Source organism: Paramormyrops kingsleyae, chromosome 13, assembly GCF_048594095.1.
Source record: "Paramormyrops kingsleyae isolate MSU_618 chromosome 13, PKINGS_0.4, whole genome shotgun sequence".
Taxonomy (NCBI): Eukaryota; Metazoa; Chordata; class Actinopteri; order Osteoglossiformes; family Mormyridae; genus Paramormyrops; species Paramormyrops kingsleyae.
The window spans coordinates 5,988,120-6,006,510 of NC_132809.1; the positions used below are offsets into that span (position 1 = coordinate 5,988,120).

Genomic DNA, 18,391 nt, shown 5'->3' on the forward strand with positions numbered 1-18,391 from the left:
ACTTGATAATTTTTTCTTACACAGAACACATTCAACATGTGAGACTAGAACTTGAATAGTGCTAAAGAATAGTTTATGTATCAAGTGTGAGTTTTATGTGATTCAGACCACATTCCATACTTACTGATAGTTCCCAGGTCAAGGCGAACAACAAGTGGCCAATTCCCACTACGGTCACATGAGTTCCGGGCAGGGGCGGAGCTAAAGGGGGGCCACCACCCCTGGGCCCGGGCCCTCCCCTGGATTGTAGAGGGCCCTCCCCCCAGCCAAAAGAGGACCCTCCCATATACTAAATACACATAAAGTTACACTAATTTATTTTCTCCCAAATTCTTGACATCTAGAACACATCACTAACACTTTAAGAGTGACTGGCGATTTTATATATCTGTGATCTTTGGTATACATTCTTATTATTATTACATTTATTATTCATAAAAAAAAACCCTATAAAATCCCTACAACAAACTTAAAATATGATAATAATAAACAAACAATAAAATATAACACATAGTCATGTTTTGCAGTCAAACTAAGCTGTTCCTTTTGTATTTAATTTTTTTCCATTTGAGGAAATTGCAAAAAACTGCAGTGCATGATGGGTAGGATCTAAAGGCTGTCTAACGTCCTCGTCCGTCTGACGACTGTATATAGCCCAATTATGTCGTGGGCCTTTTAATTTGTTTGTTTGCAATTTCGCCTGGGAAGGCTACCTTCTTTAAACTGTGTTTTGTTAGACTACATATTTCGAGATATTTTATTGTAGTCTTTGTAAATATGTATATACAGTAGTTTAACCTAACCCAGCCACTTAATGGAGCAAGCCAGCTCAACTAGGTGCCGGTCCCAAGCCCGGATTAATGGGGAGGGTTGGCGTCAAGAAATAAAGAGACTATGTTCACTGCATCACTGATGTCAAAATGTGGGAAATATGTGGTTGTATAAATAAATGCGTTAAAGTAGGTTAATGATTCTGTGCTGTCTAAATTGTATGACATTTGAATGGGCTATACCTGGAGGCATGGACACATTATGAGAATGAGAAAGATGGTGCGTGCACACTAATTAACCTATACCCTATTCACTTAGACAGTACACTGTAATTTTTGCAACAGAAATGGATGAGATGGGCAGGCAGCTGGAGGTGGAATTTTTGTCCTTGGTAAAACTCTGACGGTCTCCACACTGGTAACAACGTTGTTTTCTAGGCACAGCCAAACAAATCTCCTCCTGTCTGAAAAGGCGTAGAAAACGCAATTTAGCCATTAAAACTTTACAGTTTTTGTGAGAGACAGTCGAATTCTCTCGTTAAGGTTTTTGTGTTCTTGCACCCACACTTTAAAACTCGTTTCACCACCGCCACATATACGTATGTGTACATGTGTGTGCAGGGGGGGCCCGATCGGTGTTTTGCCCTGGGGCCTTGTGTGCAGTGTTTCCGCCACTGGTTACGGGAGTCATATGGTTTGCAAATTTCTACATACTCTTTATGCAGAACTTTAATTGTGTACTGTAGCTGTGCCCATCTCAGCACTGATAAAAGGGTTTCCCTCTTAGATCGGTTGATGGAGGTACAGGCCCACTTCAATAACCTGACACATTGATTTACTTCAGTTCCCTTTCTTACCCATCCTAACCCAGATTCTTCATCATATGCCTTTAAGACAGGAATTAGTTGCAGGGTTCCCTCAGAGATGGCAAAGTTCACCTGTGCACCATCTTTTCTCAGTGTATTTCAAAAGTTGAACAGACTTTGCTATGCTTTCTAAACCATAGCTGTCAATGTAGCCTTGGAAGCGTGGAGACAGTGCTTTATTGTATGGACTAACTATTCCAGTTTCGCCCTCTCTTACCACCCAGGGCCCAAGAATACTAAGGCCAGTGCGCTCTTTTGTCAATAATTCAGAAAAAGTTAAGTAGCCTAACTTCATCCCGCCCTTGTCTCGTATTGTTGCTCCAGTGTGGCTGTCTCTCAAAGATAGAATTGGGCCAGTGCAACTACCTGAAGCTGTTCCTGGCGACATTCCTGGGAGATGGTTGTTCCTTCCATCATCAGTCTGCTAAGAGGTACTGTAATTGGGGTCATTGTTCCAAGTTGGTGGGACACCCAAGGGTAAGTGTGATACTAGAGTCCTTATTGTTTCTGTTAGATGAAGGATAAGAAATTCATGGTTGTCATAGTAATCTGAACCTGTCAAAAGTCCTCCACCCTCATATATCTGTAGACGTTGTGACAGTTCTCCAAATCACAGGATAATATGATCGTTCAGGTTATATTGGTTTGGTTTTCCAGGAGGGCTGGACAATAAATCAATAATGATAATTAGTGCAATATAATATTCCTCAACATTAGTGTGGCCAGTGCTTCATGAAATCACTTTCTCTGTAACTACTTGTCAGGACTGGCAATGAAGCACAAGCGCAGACACAGCTATAAAAACACAAACGGCGTTTATTGAACAAAAGAGAATGCAATATGGCAGGCAGGCAGAAGAAAGATGACAAACTCAAAACAACAGGTCAGCTCACCGGGTGAACAGGTAAGTCCAAAGTGATCCGTCCAATAAGGATAATCCAGCGGAATCCAAAACAAAAGTCCACAGTAAAATTCAGTCCACGAGAAATTCACACAGTAATAATCCACAGCGATTTCAGAAAGGCTAGGAAGAACATGTGCAGCGGCATTTTGTCAGCGAAGACTAAAATAACTTTGCCTGCTGCTAGGCACAGTGCATTGAGAATGGGCAACCTATGCACAACAAATGCACAGCAAGGTTTATTGAGTTAGTGGAACAACCCACATACTGCTATGCTGTACATGTGAGTCAAGGGAGAGAAAAGACATCAAAAGAGTGTGACAGAGATCTTCAATGTTGGTGTCAGCAGCCACAACATCTTTTTAAAAAGGAGATATTGTGGATAAACCAGGTAAAAAGACACCAGTGGCATGGCAGTACTTTTGCAATTTAAAGAAGCCTATGACACGCAACAAATTGGTTTTGTATAATGTAATCTCTGCCAAAAACTTGTGCCAACTAAGACTGGAAATACTTTGCATATTTCATCACTGGAAGCATTGCCTTCCAGTAGGACATACAGAATGCAAGCAGTGAATGCCAGTCACAGATACCAGAAATTAGTATTGCAACTTCTTGTCCCGTCCCGTATTGGGTCAAAACAGGACTCGGCATTTTATTTTTCAATATCAGGTGAATGGCAACACTATCAACCATGTGAAATCCACCTCCTGAAATGAGCAGTGATGTAGTCAAAGAAAATAATTGAAAATACTGAAATTAACGACGCACAAATTATACTGTGATAAATATCGATATTGTGATAAAATATTTTGCAATATCGCCCAGCCCTATTTTCAAAAGCTGCACACATTGTTCCATCCAATTCAGGGTCGCAGGGGGTCTGAAACCTATCCCGGAGGATACAGGCGTAAGGCAGGGAACAACCCAGGATGGGGTAATAAGCCACAGCAGCTGCTCACATTGTTCCCCTGAAAAACCTCCAATTAGTTAAACTGACTGCATTCATAATTTGTCTTTGTGGTGGTGAGACACTACAGATTACAACTGATATGGTCTTGGACTATGTTAATCATTTCATTTCAAGGGTTTAGAAGCTGTCATGGACTGTTCTCAGTACATCTATAAGTCATCAGGCTTCCATGCTTTTTTGAGACTTCAGAAGACCTACCACCAACTGGACAACAGGATGTACCAACCAGCACTCTCATCCCAACCAGGGCAGAAAGTCTTGTACTCCACCAAGAATCTGCTATTGCAGACAGAGTCTAGGAAATTCAGCCCTTGGTTCACTGGGCCCTTTCAAGTTGTGAGATGTTTTAATGTTGTTGTATACCAGCTAGCCATTCCTAGGACTATCAGTAAGTTTAGTGCTTAATGTCTCTTCATGGAAAGTATATTCAGCTTTCTAGTATCTTCAGACTATGAAGCTCAGTCATCAAAGTCCTTCTTCCAAGTGTTTAGGACCATTGAGAGCTCTCTCAGTTACTTATCATGCTAGTTTTCTCCCTCTGGACTACCTAGATTTTTCCATTCTGGACTTAAGCTATTGTGAAATTCTTTGGCCTTTCTTTGTCTGATGTTTCAGGGAGGTATTCACAAACTGTGATCTTACCTCTGGCACTTACCTTTGTTTGTAATATCACATGTTCTTATTACTTTTTTGTTAAGGGACTCATGGGAAGACATTGGGATTCTTTGTATTGCCTGTTTATACTGCTTTGTGGTTTTGTTACTTTCTTAATGTGTAACAAGTAAACTATGAGACGAACAAATATATTCCAAGTCAATTTTGTTGCACATGAGAAACATTTGCCTTTCTGATGTTATTTTACCATAGTGATACATGTCCCATATGACTAACATTACCAAGACCTGTGTCTGTTGAAAATTATTTTTAACTATGAATGCAAAGAACTAAAAAACAAGAGTGAATGCAGGATCATGTCCAGTAATTACTAATACCATCAAAAACATCATCAATAGAAATTCAAAGCTAGTATATAAATATATTTATTTATATATAATATATTATTTATTTAGAGTGAAAAGTTATGCTATTAAACAAAGAACGATGTATAATTCTATCTAATACCTGAAAGACAAGGTGCTGTTGTGGTACTGGTTTCCCTGTGGAAAGTTATGCTGTCTGCGCTACTTGTACATATTACACCTAACAACAGCACCCTCTATCGAAACTCAAAACCCACGGGGAGGGGTTTGCATTTTTCAGCTAACATTATTTTGAATGACAGTGTATCTTCAGTGTACGCAGTGTATCGCTGCTTTATCCAGGTGGGCACAAATGTGTTCAGTTGCAGTAGGAAGTATTACTGTAGTTTACGCATATACATTTCATTTAGATCCAATTTAAACAGTAATACGGTATTTAACCAGTGTGTCATATATAGGGTTAAACAGAAAAGACAATTGGCTTCAATATCAACGTTGCCACGCAATTACAGAAGCTACTGCATGGTCTACAGTAGCCAAAAGAAGCTAGAACTTTCGTATATAAAAGGATAAAAAGTCTTTACATAAATAACGCATCGATATACTGCGACGAATTAACTGATTGTAAACCGAAAATTAATATATGCCCCTGCAATAATCTTTTTTTTTCAGAACTCAATTTGCGCAACCGTTTAAACAGTTCAGTCGTCATGTGCGCATTTTCGTGCATTTAGCCAGTATGCGAGTATGAGTCATTGCGAATTATTGCAAAGCAATGTACTATATTTTTTTGTAATGAGAGAAGGTGAAAAAAGTGGCGATAGGAAATAGGCAACTACTTAACGCTTCGTAGCCTCTGCCATATTGCACTACATAACCGGATGATGGTGCTTCAACAGGTAAAGGTACGTGCAGAAAAATATTACACGCGTTTCCCATGTCTGCTCCTATAGTCACGCGTCCTCTATATCTGTCATTTCAGTAAATAACACCAGAGAAATTTAATCTTTTATGCCCTAACCGCAAATAAAAAAATCTGTACCGCATTAAATTACACCGAAAAAGAATAATTAGAAAATGCAGGCACACGAGTTTTAACGTGCAAGTAAAAATATATTTGTTTTTCTTTGCACAATATAACTCATCGGCATTTCGGTGGTAGAGATTAGATTACTATCTATGAGCAATTTCTCTTACACTGATTCTTATATCTGTAGTTTTCCCCGAGGTTTCATTATTTCATGCTTAAATTGAAGTCTAAATCACTTAATAGCTGCAAAAATAAAATGCAAAGACGTGTTAAGTTTGACTTAAATTTACCAGACCAAGTGTGAGAAATAACATACTTCATCAAATGTCTGCATTTTAAATGCAAAACATAAAATTAAAATAAACCTACAGTAACACAGACAGTTGCACAATATCGCAATGCAAGACAGTAGCACAGTGATTCTTAAAAGGTAGCCTATTACTGCATCGCGCAAGAAATCCAGAAAAGATGTGTAAGCCTTAGCGTACACATATTAACGGCAAAGACGACTGACAGATCTAATTTTAGTTTGCATGATATGCTGCCATGATCCTATTCAATAGAAGTGACTGCTGCGCTGTTCTAAATTGCCATTTGAAATAGCTTACCTTTATACAAGTTGCTTTCGCATAAGTATTCCAACAAGCCGTCCCATCAGCCTATACAGCCTTCTATTACTTCTGCGAGACGGTAGGTGAACATCCCTTATTGTCCATCTGTCTATTGACACTCCAGGTACCGATTTAGTTGATCAATTTTTTTAAAAATGAGTGACGTTGAATTTTATAAGGAAAAAAGTGCTAAAGATGGTAAGGGACAACAATTTAAAACTGTAATATCCAACCACGGTCCATGCAGTCCGTCTTTCCGTAGCTTCGTTATCTCCTCGAATAATGATAATAGTAATAGAATATACTAATTGCAAATGTAATGCTTCAGTGCGAGATGTTCTGCAAACGGTATCCCCTGTCCACATACAAGCAGACTGTCATTTGTCACACCGCCCTAGTCAGCGCTGAATAATGGCTTAAACTGTTAAACTGGATTCGAAACCGCTCGTCCAATCAGCACTGGCAGATTGAGGTAGGGCCCCCTCTGTTTGGCAGATAGAAGAACAACCCCCCACCCCCACCCCCGCTCGAGTTCTGCTACAGCCCTTAATTCTCAAACCATGCTTAACAAATGGGCTTTATGGGCACTTATAAGTTCTACTTGTAATTTTAAAACAGTAATTATAGAGTAACAATTATATGAATGAATTACGTATGAAAGTTTATATGGAAATTGCAAAATTGAAAATAAAATCTTAAATATTGCGGATGATTATTGAGCTTTTGAAAAGTATATAAGATGATAATCAATACCATTTAAAAGAAAATACTGAATGCCACATAAGGAAAAGCAATGTATCCTATTCAAACACTATTAAATCACAGCCGTTTTACCTTAGCACTTAGGTATACACTTGATAACACCTAGAAATTCGACCGTGGTCCTCGTTGCAGTATAATGAGAATAAACTATGCCCTACATTCTATGACTGCCCACACAGTCATATAAATATTACTATAATTGCAATAGTTGGGTTTGAAATATGCCAGCAGAATCCCTGCATATCAGTTCATGAACATATTTCAACGCTTTAATTTTGTTTTTCCGTGGTAAAATCTGATTTTTATTTCATTTCCAAAAGAGCCCGTAGGGAACTTTCTGACCCTAAAATTCAATCCACTTAAATGCATCTTAGACCATCTGCTGCTCATTATAAGTTGGCGATTACTTTTCCTTATTTATCGAGTCTCTCCAGTTAATCCGGGGAGCTCAAATCTCAAAGGAATCATTTATTTATTTAATTATGCATATTTATTTATTTGATATTAAGTTTTAGATTGATAAACTTCTGGAATATAGTGATACACAGGAATAATAAAAAAAGTTTTCAGAGTTATTTATCAAACTATGTAGTGTAATAGTAACCATTTTGCATACCATTCACTTGTGTACATACAGGTACATGTACATGAATACATAGAATATGATTAACGGTCTATATATACACTCACCTAAAGGATTATTAGGAACACCTGTTCAATTTCTCATTAATGCAATTATCTAGTCAGCCAATCACATGGCAGTTGCTTCAATGCATTTAGGGGTGTGGTCCTGGTCAAGACAATCTCCTGAACTCCAAACTGAATGTCAGAATGGGAAAGAAAGGTGATTTAAGCAATTTTGAGCGTGGCATGGTTGTTAGTGCCAGATGGGCCGGTCTGAGTATTTCACAATCTGCTCAGTTACTGGGATTTTCATGCACAACCATTTCTAGGGTTTACAAAGAATGGTGTGCAAAGGGAAAAACATCCAGTATGCGGCAGTCCTGTGGGCGAAAATGCCTTGTTGATGCTAGAGGTCAGAGGAGAATGGGCCGACTGATTCAAGCTGATAGAAGAGCAACTTTGACTGAAATAACCACTCGTTACAACCGAGGTATGCAGCAAAGCATTTGTGAAGCCACAACACGCACAACCTTGAGGCGGATGGGCTACAACAGCAGAAGACCCCACCGGGTACCACTCATCTCCACTACAAATAGGAAAAAGAGGCTACAATTTGCACGAGCTCACCAAAATTGGACAGTTGAAGACTGGAAAAATGCTTCCTGGTCTGATGAGTCTCGATTTCTGTTGAGACATTCAAATGGTAGAATTTGTCAATTTGGGGAGTCAGAATTTGGCGTAAACAGAATGAGAACATAGATTCATCATGCCTTGTTACCACTGTGCAGGCTGGTGGTGGTGGTGTAATGGTGTGGGGGATGTTTTCTTGGCACACTTTAGGCCCCTTAGTGCCAATTGGGCATCGTTTAAATGCCACAGCCTACCTGAGCATTGTTTCTGACCATGTCCATCCCTTTATGACCACCATGTACCCATCCTCTGATGGCTACTTCCAGCAGGATAATGCACCATGTCACAAAGCTCGAATCATTTCAAATTGGTTTCTTGAACATGATAATGAGTTCACTGTACTAAAATGGCCCCCACAGTCACCAGATCTCAACCCAATAGAGCATCTTTGGGATGTGGTGCAACGGGAGCTTCGTGCCCTGGATGTGCATCCCACAAATCTCCATCAACTGCAAGATGCTATCCTATCAATATGGGCCAACATCTCTAAAGAATGCTTTCAGCACCTTGTTGAATCAATGCCACATAGAATTAAGGCAGTTCTGAAGGCGAAAGGGGGTCAAACACCGTATTAGTATGGTGTTCCTAATAATCCTTTAGGTGAGTATATATATATATACTTTTTCAGGACTGTGTATTTCAACAATAATGTTGTAAAAATCCAAATAACTTTACAGATCTCCATTGTAAAGGGTTTAAACAATGTTTTCCATGCATGTTCAATTAACCATAATCAATTAATGAACATGCACCTGTGGAATGGTCGTTAAGACCTTAACAGCTTACAGAAAGTAGGCATTTAAGGTCACAGTTCTAAAAACGTAGGACACTAAAGAGACTTGTCTACCGACTGTGAAAAACACCCAAAGAAAGATGCCCAGGGTCCCTGCTCATCTGCGTGAACGTGCATTAGGCATGCTGCAGGGAGGCATGAGGACTGCTGATGTGGCTAGGGCAATAAATTGCCATGTCCGCACTGTGAGACGCCTAAGACAGCGCTACAGGGAGACAGGAAGGACAGCTGATCATCCTCGCAGTGGAAGACCACGTGTAACAACACCTGCACAGGATCGGTACATCCGAATATCACACCTGCGTGACAGGTACAGGATGGCCACAACAACTGCCCGAGTCAAACCAGGAACACACAAGCCCTCCATCAGTGCTCAGACTGTCTGCAATAGACTGAGTGAGGCTGGACTGAGGGCTTGTGTGTTCCTGATGTGACTCGGGCAGTTGTTGTGGCCATCCTGTACCTGTCACGCAGGTGTGATATTCGGATGTACCGATCCTGTGCAGGTGTTGTTATACGTAATTGATTATGGTTAATTGAACATGCATGGAAAACATTGTTTAAACCCTTTACAATGAAGATCTGTAAAGTTATTTGGATTTTTACAACATTTTTGTTGAAATACACAGTCCTGAAAAAGGGACGTTTCTTTTTTTGCTGAGTATATATATATATATATATATCTCAGAATGTTACTTTGCAGCTGTAACTTGAGGAATTTTGTATTGTCTAATAAAACTAAAAAGATGGAAGATGGTTTCGTACTGAGAAATAAGTTAAAATTTAGGTTGACTTGGGTGAGGTTCTAGCAGAGAGGGTATTTATTTTATAATGTACCAAGAAAATACATCCCATGTATAAAACCTTATATTATGCAGGATTTCATGGGTATAATATCTAGTATGATGTAACCTGTCAGTATATCTATGATATATTTGACAATTGAAGAGTAAATTTCCAAAACTCACTTTTTTGTTTTGATTTTAATATGAGAATGCCAGTGATCAAAAGCCAGGCTTCCTCATTCTATATTATAACACTGGGAACAAAACTCACTCAGTTCACAGAAATTTTCTCAAAAACATATCCTGTGGACTGAGTAAGTTTTGAAAATTTGTTCTTCAATTTTGTCAATTATATGAATGTCATTAAATTAATATATGAATGGTATAGGTCTACATTACCTCTGCACTATCAATACTGTGGTTCAAAATGTGTTCCATTGTAACATTTCTGCACCAAAAATAAATACATGCTTGTATGTCATGAATTAATAGAAATGTAAATAGACAGCTACCAGAGTGGTGACAGACTAGCCACCACTATCACACGGACCAGCAGGGTGATTGGCAGGTATAAAATATATGATCAGATGATGGAGATGCCACACTCCAATGGCAAATGTAAAGGGAACAGGCCAGTTCGCTGAAATGGGAATCTAGTGGGCCATATGGAAGGACCTGCTGTGCTGTGATATCCTGAAAATAGTATTTGACGCCACATGAATGTACCGCCACCAAGTACATAGCCAAGTGGAACTAGCCTTTCTCCATCATTGTTGAAAGGCCAGGTAACCTCATTTGGGGTGGTTATATGTATATTTATAATTGTCTACGCAATACCATTGACAACTAATTAAAACAAAGCTTTACATCAGTTTTACTGAATTCTGTTTTTGCTCAACAGATTTATGTGCAAGTACACAAGTGATTACACAAATTAGAATTTGCTTTATATACTTTTAGATTATCTATCTATCTATCTATCTATCTACATACATACATACACTCACTAGATTGTACTATAGGGAAGTCTTTCTACTTGTAGCAAAACAACAGCATTATTTATTAGTATTTTTAAGTGAAATAAAACTAGATACTGTTTGAAAAACAACAATGTACTCCCCATCTAATCCGTACTATTTCACAACCTCGAAAACCTCTACAATCTCTGCACCATCTCCTCACCTCTCCCCACCTGTGCTGTCATGTGCCACCACTATGAGGTGCTGCTTCAATTTTCATGCAGCTTGCCTCATAATGAAAACATACAAATCTTCATCTAGTCTTTCTGTACAATTGTAAAAAGATCCATGAAACATTTTTGATATATCACATGCACAAACATCACAAAGCAGCGTTGCTTCTATTTGTTTCAAAATATATATTCCAAATCATCACCTATATAGTTCCTGGGAAGTTTGAAAAAGATCCATCATATGCATTTAGAGGTATTGTGTTCACAACATCACATGTCTTCTGCAGTTGCCCTTTACTTCCTTTGCTGCCACCTGGTGCTGCTGCCTTATTTTTAGTGTGGCTTGTCTAAAAATGAAACCAGGTGCAGATCTTCATCCATATAATATTTTTATTTTTTATATGGTAATAGAGCCATCAGATACTTCTTGGGTTATTACATTCACAAGGTTATATCTTATGCAGTCACCCTAACCTTTGCTGCCACTAATCAGCATTGCTTCCATTTTCAATATGTCAAATACTGTTTGAATTAAGAAATGATGGATAATGATAGAGACTTCATGACCAAGCCCTGCTATTTAATGCAGCATTTGAAAAAATGTCCAGGAGCTGCTTAGCTAGATGAAAGTCCCACTATCACTTCCTAACCAGAAGTAATCCAGTTGTACTAATTTATAGGGGTGTATCGATATACTCAGCCCAAGAGACGAGACAAGATATTGGGTTCACAAGAACGAGACAATATTTTAACAATATTTTAAGGAAAACTTCAAAGAGGAAATATATTACTGGAAAGCAGCCTTTAATTTGATTAATTTAAAAGACAAAAATGCTAAATAATGCAGATGTATGGTGAAATGAAATAATCACCATCATCATATGCAGTAAAGAACAGAACAAATATCTAGCACCATAAAATATTTCACCACAAACTCAAATGACAGGCTTCTCTCGTATTTGACTACTCAAATGAACATAAAATAGAATATAAATAAAACAATGTAAATGGGTGTGTTCAAATTGGGCTTAGGTCTGTCTGCAGCTGACGTGACGTGGAACGAGATCTGCTGGCGACTGCAGGGGTGGAGTATAAACTGACTGCAGCCAAGTCGGACAACTTCTACTCCTCGTAGTGTACGAGACCTGACTGCAATGGTAGCAGTGCCAAAAGGTTGTAGATAATCTATACAAATATCACCTGCTGTCACGCCCAGCTCCGTCCTATCCTAATGTGTGCCACACCCACCTCGTTACCTCCTGTTTCTGCCTGATTGTTTTCGCCTGTTGCTCGTTACCCTTAGCTTGTCTTGTGTATTTAGTCCTCGTCTGAGTCAGTCTTCCCCTGTGTGTAGTGTCCGTAGATGTCCCTACCTGTCTGTCTTTTGCCTATTAAAGCCCCTGATTACCCGTCAGTTCGGCTCGCTCTCCTGCGTCCCTGCTTGCCTTCTTGCCGCAACGTGACAGAATGATGGATCTCTTCGAAAGCACAAAGCAGCAGACCGAGCACCACCGGCTCAGTCTGCTGCAAGACTTTGTGTATTGGCGGTCCCAGCCCGAGGTCCAGGAGGACCCCGCAGCCCTGAGGCTGGCTAGCCGAGGGAGGAGGCTCGGGCAAAGCATGGGGTGTGGTCCCCTCCTCCCTCTCGCCTGCGGCCCCTCTGGCTGCTGCCCATCGCCCGTCTGGGTTCCTTCGGGCTCCCCTTGTTCCTCCTCCCTTTGCCTTTGTCCCGCCTGTTTCTGCTCCGTGTCCCTCTGTTCCTCCTCCGTTCACTCCTGGCCCCTTCGTGCCGCCTGTGGGTGTTCCCTCCGTGTCGCCCTTTTCCATCTGCCTGTCTGCGTTCATGTCTTGTCTTTCGTCTGGTCCCTGTTCCTGTTCAGTGTTTCTGTTTTGTTCCCGGTTCCCCGTTGATGTCTTGCTTTTGTTTTTCAGCTCCAGCCCCTCGTCTCGTCCGTTGCCTCCTCTCGGGCGCGCCCAATGTGCGCGCCTTTGGGGGGGGTTCTGTCACGCCCAGCTCCGTCCGATCCTAATGTATGCCACGCCCACCTCGTTACCTCCTGTTTCTGCCTGATTGTTCTCGCCTGTTGCTCGTTACCCTTAGTTTGTCTTGTGTATTTAGTCCTCGTCTGAGTCAGTCTTCCCCAGACTTGTCATTGACGTGTGTAGTGTCCGTAGATGTCCCTACCTGTCTGTCTTTTGCCTATTAAAGCCCCTGATTACCTGTCAGTTCGGCTCGCTCTCCTGCGTCCCTGCATGCCTTCTTGCCACAACGTAACACCTGCATGCACATTACTTTTTTTACAATAACCAAAAAAATAAAATTTTGTGTATAGTGGCCCTGTGTAAAAACATAGCTGCCAGGGAAAATATCAAATACAGTGGTACCACAGTTCTCAAACTCATTAGAACTCGAATTTCTTAAAAGTCGAACCAACCAGTTCTAAAAAAAATTACCTAGAGCTCGATTTGAATCTCAGAAGTCAAACTGTGAACGCCGACTTAAGATAAATTGTACGCACGGGGAAATGAGTCACACAGCATGTCTCTCAGCAGAAACAAAGGGTAACGCTTCAGTCTCAGCCTTGCATTAGCTGTGATAGCGTCGTGCATGTTTACACTAGCTGAATACACATATTTAGACAATAAAATACATTTAGACAATGATAGACAGCAACAGTAATTATTATTATATAATAAAATACATTTTTAAATAAAGATTTCTCATTATTTAATATTAATAATAAACCATTAATACATTTAATTATAATAATATTGTCGTGCCCAGCGGGGATGGAACGGAGACAAAGGCACAGACGTCAGAGTATCGGGGAATACGGTGTTTAACTACAGATGGACAATACAATGACCGGACTGGGGAAACAAACTGAAACGCGGACTAAATACTGAGGACTATTGACAACAACCAGAAACAGCTGATCACACGGGGTTAACGGGGGGCGCCTACATGCTTACAGCAGCTGATTTGCAGCGCTTTGTCACTACTGAAAATGTTACACCTACCGAAAATGTAACTTCCGCTACTATGCATGCGCACGCTTGCGACTTCTGGAAGGAGGCGTGCTATTTTTACGTAATAACATCAGGGTATATATTAATCTTGTGTACCCATATTGCTTATGAAGGGGCTGTGATATATATGTACAGCATTTAAAAAAAAAATCACACCAAAATAATAGTTATTTGCGCAACATAAACAATGTTTATGTTGTGTGGTTTGGCCCAAGATAAAACAATCGGTCGTCTGTCAGAAACAAATATAATTTGCTTCATTTAGCACCACAAGACACAGCTGCCGTAACTGACACGAGTGTGTGGTAATTACACTGATACAATTAAGAAAAGAAATGGCTAAGGAGAAAAAAATCAGGCTTAGTTTAAATAACTTCACAGCACATCAAACTGGGAGTAGTACATAATGGTAACATTAAAGTAATGTCACCTTTGACTGTAAAATTGATAGCCATACGCCGTATTTTACGTCGCTCCTTCTGAGGCACATTAGACATTAATGCCCTGTGTGAAATAAAATCTTTTAAAGTTGAAGGTCTCCATCATTATCCGGTTAAATCTTCTCTTTCCTCTCGCTGTCGACATTAATTCTCATAAAAAATCAACAGATGATGAAATGTGATGCGATACCGTAAAAATAGCACACCTCCTTCCAGAAGTTGCAAGCGTGCGCATGCGTAGTAACAGAAGTTACAATTTCGGTAGGTGTAACATTTTCGGTAGTGACTGCACATTATGCATGCGTAATAAAGAAGTGCCAGAAAATGTGGTTTCATGGATGCATGCGTGATGAATGTGCGCATGCGTAGTAGCGGAAGTAACATTTTCGGTAGGTGTAACATTTTCGGTAGTGACACGCCTAAACGAGACCGCTTTTCACTCCGATGAGAAATCTCGTCAAGTTGTAATATCACGAGATCTCGTTACACCCCTACTAATTTATGTAATGAAGAAAAGAATGGATCTCACACCAAGGAAATAGCCAGAACTAACCTGAAGTAGAGCAGGATCCTGGACGAACTCCAAGGCCAATTTCCTAGCACATTTGAAATACCTGACACTTGCAATTACAACTTGGCAACCTAGTAAAAAAATAAATAAATAAAATAAAAATCATTCTTATTCAAATGAAATAAATGTTTTAGTAGGGCTAATATGAGACTTGACGAAGGTGTTTGTGTTGTCCTTGTATATTAAGACTTCACAAAATTTGTTTTATTCTTGTTTTGAATGTGCCATTAAATCGCTGTTATTTTTCATACCAATGTGTTGACATCTTACTGAGCACAGCAAGAGCAATCGGAGAAGTGCAATTTAAATAAACGTTTATTTACATAAACTTTTATAAAGTACTAATTAGCAGTATAATTGTTTCCTGGTATGATTGAATGGCTGATGGAAAAATTAAACTTGAATTCCTCACATGTCTGAGCAAATCATCAGATTGCTGAATTCACATAAACACTCTATAAATTATGAAATACAGTTTTTCTTTCTAAAATCTCAATACTAAAAGAAACAGAATAAATAAAAACATGAATGAACAAATGAATTAATGCATGAATGAAGGAATGAATGAATGAAGGAACAAACTACAGGACTGGGTCTAAGTTGGTAATCATTGAACACCAGTTGTGTAGTGGGACAGTCTTCAGGCCCACCTTCCTCACCTTGTGCCACATGCTAGTTGATAAATAAACAAATGCAACCAATCAACTTTAAGACTCAAAAGCATACCCTAACCATCTGACCATGGTCACTCCAAGTGCACACATCTGACATTTAATTTCTGCAAGTTAGCGTCTGAAGGTCGTCAAGGGTTTTATGCATATGGTAAATGTCACCAGGCAAGGACAGAACACAGTTACAATGTTTTTGTTTCTGTTTCTGTTTTTTTTTTAAATCTTATATACTAATGCTATTGTAGCACTGTTGTCTCACATCTCCAAGGTTGTGGATTTAAATCTGACCTCTGCACTGTGTGTGGAACTTGTTCTCTCTGTATTGCATTATTCTGGTTTCTTTCTGCAGTTTATGCAGTCAGGTTAACTTGTTTCTCTAAATTGCTTGTAGTGACTGTGTTTGTGTTGCGGTTCTCCCACCTACGTCCCTGCTCAGGATAAGTAGTTAGAAGCTGGATGGATTTAAGCTTTTATCATTTAAAATATATTTCTCATATTGTGATTCTTGTAATATCAGATACACATATATGGACAAAAATATTGGGACACATCTCTCAATCATTGAATTCAGGTGTTTCATTCAGTCCCATTGCCACAGGTGTATAAAATCAAGCACCTAGCCATGCAGTTGGGTTTACAACCATTTGTGAAAGAATGGGTCATTTTGAAGAGCTCGGTGAATTCAAGTATGGTCCTGTCATAGGGTGCCACCTTTGCAATAAGAACATAAGAACATAAGAACATAAGAAATTTACAAACGAGAGGAGGCCATTCGGCCCATCAAGCTCGTTTGGGGAGAACTTAGCTAATAGCTCAGAGTTGTTAAAATCTTATCTAGCTCTGATTTAAAGGAACCCATGGTTTTAGCTTCCACTACAATAGCAGGATGACTATTCCATACTCTGTCTACACGCTGTGTAAAGAAGTGCTTCCTCAAATTTGTTTTAAAATGTTCTCCCGCTAATTTCCACTTATGGCCACGAGTTCTAGTATTTAGACTAATATTGAAATAGTCATTTGGCTGAACAGCATCCAGACCCGTTAGAATCTTATAGACCTGAATCATATCCCCCCTTAGTCTCCTTTGCTCAAGGCTGAACAGATTCAGTTCCGCTAACCTCTCCTCGTAAGACATTCCTCTAAGACCAGGAATCATTCTCGTAGCTCTTCGTTGCACCTTTTCTAAGGCAGCAATGTCCTTCTTGAGGTATGGTGACCAAACCTGCATACAGTATTCTAGGTGGGGTCTTACCAAGGAATTATATAAGTGTAACATCACCTCCCTTGACTTAAACTCCACACATCTAGAGTCAGTTCATTAAATTTCTTCCTAGCTAGATATTCCATGGTCAGCTGTAAGTGGTGTTATTGCAAAGTGGGAACGTTTAGGAACAGCAGAAATTCAGCCACAAAATGGCAAACCACGTAAAGTGACAGAGTGCCGTTGCTGAGTGCTGAGGCATATAGTGCATAAAAGTCAGCAGTGCTTAGTTGACTCCGTAACTACAGAGTTCTAAACTTCCTCTGGCATTAACCCAATACAAATACTGCACCAGGAGCTTCATGAAATGGGTTTCCATGGCTGAGTAGCTGCATCCAAGCCTCACATCACCAAGTGCAGTGCCAAGCTTCAGATGGAGTGATGTAAAGCATGCTGCCACTGGACTCTGAAACAGTGGAAACATGTTCTGTGGAGTGAAGAATCATGCTTCTCTGTCTGGCTGTCTGATAGACAACTCTGGGTTTGGCAGATACCAGGAGAATGTTTCCTGCCTGGCTGCATTGTACCAGTTGTAAAGGTCGGTGGAGGAGGGATAATGGTATGGGGTTGATTTTCAGGGGTTGTGCTAGGCCCCTTAGTTATAATGAAGGGAACTATTAATGCTTGAGCATCAAAGTCAAAGTATACTTTATTGTCATCTCTGCTATATACATTACAGTGTACAGAGAGACGAGACGACATGGCTCCAGTTTAAAAACAGTGCAAAGAACAAATAGGTCACAAAAATAAGTAATAATAAGTAAGCATGCCAAGACATTTTGGACAATTCTATATTTCCAACTTTGTGGGAGCAGTTTGGGGAAGGCCTTTTTCTATTCCAACATGTCTGTGCCCCAGAGCACAAAGCAAGGTCAATAAAGACATGGTTAGGTGAGTTTGATGTGGAAGAACTTGACTGACCCACACCGAGCGCTGTCCTGAACCCCATTGAACACCTTTGGGATGAAGTAGAATGGAGATTGTGAGCCAGGCCTTCATGTCCAACATCAGTGCCTGACTTCATAAATGCTCTTCTGAATGAACTGGCAAAAATTCCAACAGAAACACCCCAAATTCTTGTGGAAAGCCTTCCAAGAGTGGCAGTTATTATACCTACAAGGGGGGTCCAACTGATGGCTACAGATTTAGAACGGGATGTCATAAAAGTTTCTGTAGGTGTAATGGCCAGGGGTCCCCACACATTTGTCCATATGGTGTATTTTCTTTTTCAAAATACAGAACAAATAAATCAAAAGCTGATGCGTGGCTCTGCACTGTCTGCAGGTTATGCCTCTGTAACTGTGGTTGCAGGGTTTCCATTTCAAATTCCATGGAGTGTGTTATGCTGTTGGGCCTTTACCCCAAATCGCTCCCGGGACGCTGGCTGACCCGAGGATCTTATCCTGAAATGTATGTAGTTTTGGACAAAAGCATCTGCTTT

The 18,391-nt window shown here is 40.0% G+C and overlaps 1 protein-coding gene across 4 annotated transcripts in view; it reads right to left on the reverse strand.

Annotated features, from left to right (window-relative positions):
• LOC111835305 (cadherin-11-like) overlaps positions 1–6,513 on the reverse strand; it is an 89,323-nt gene extending 82,810 nt beyond the window's left edge. For all 4 annotated transcript variants that reach the window (XM_072698084.1, XM_072698082.1, XM_072698083.1 and 1 more), the window contains exon 1: positions 6,129–6,513. The gene's annotated coding sequence lies outside the window, so the exon portion shown is untranslated. The remainder of the gene's footprint in view (positions 1–6,128) is intronic.
• Between the last annotated feature and the right edge of the window lie 11,878 nt (positions 6,514–18,391).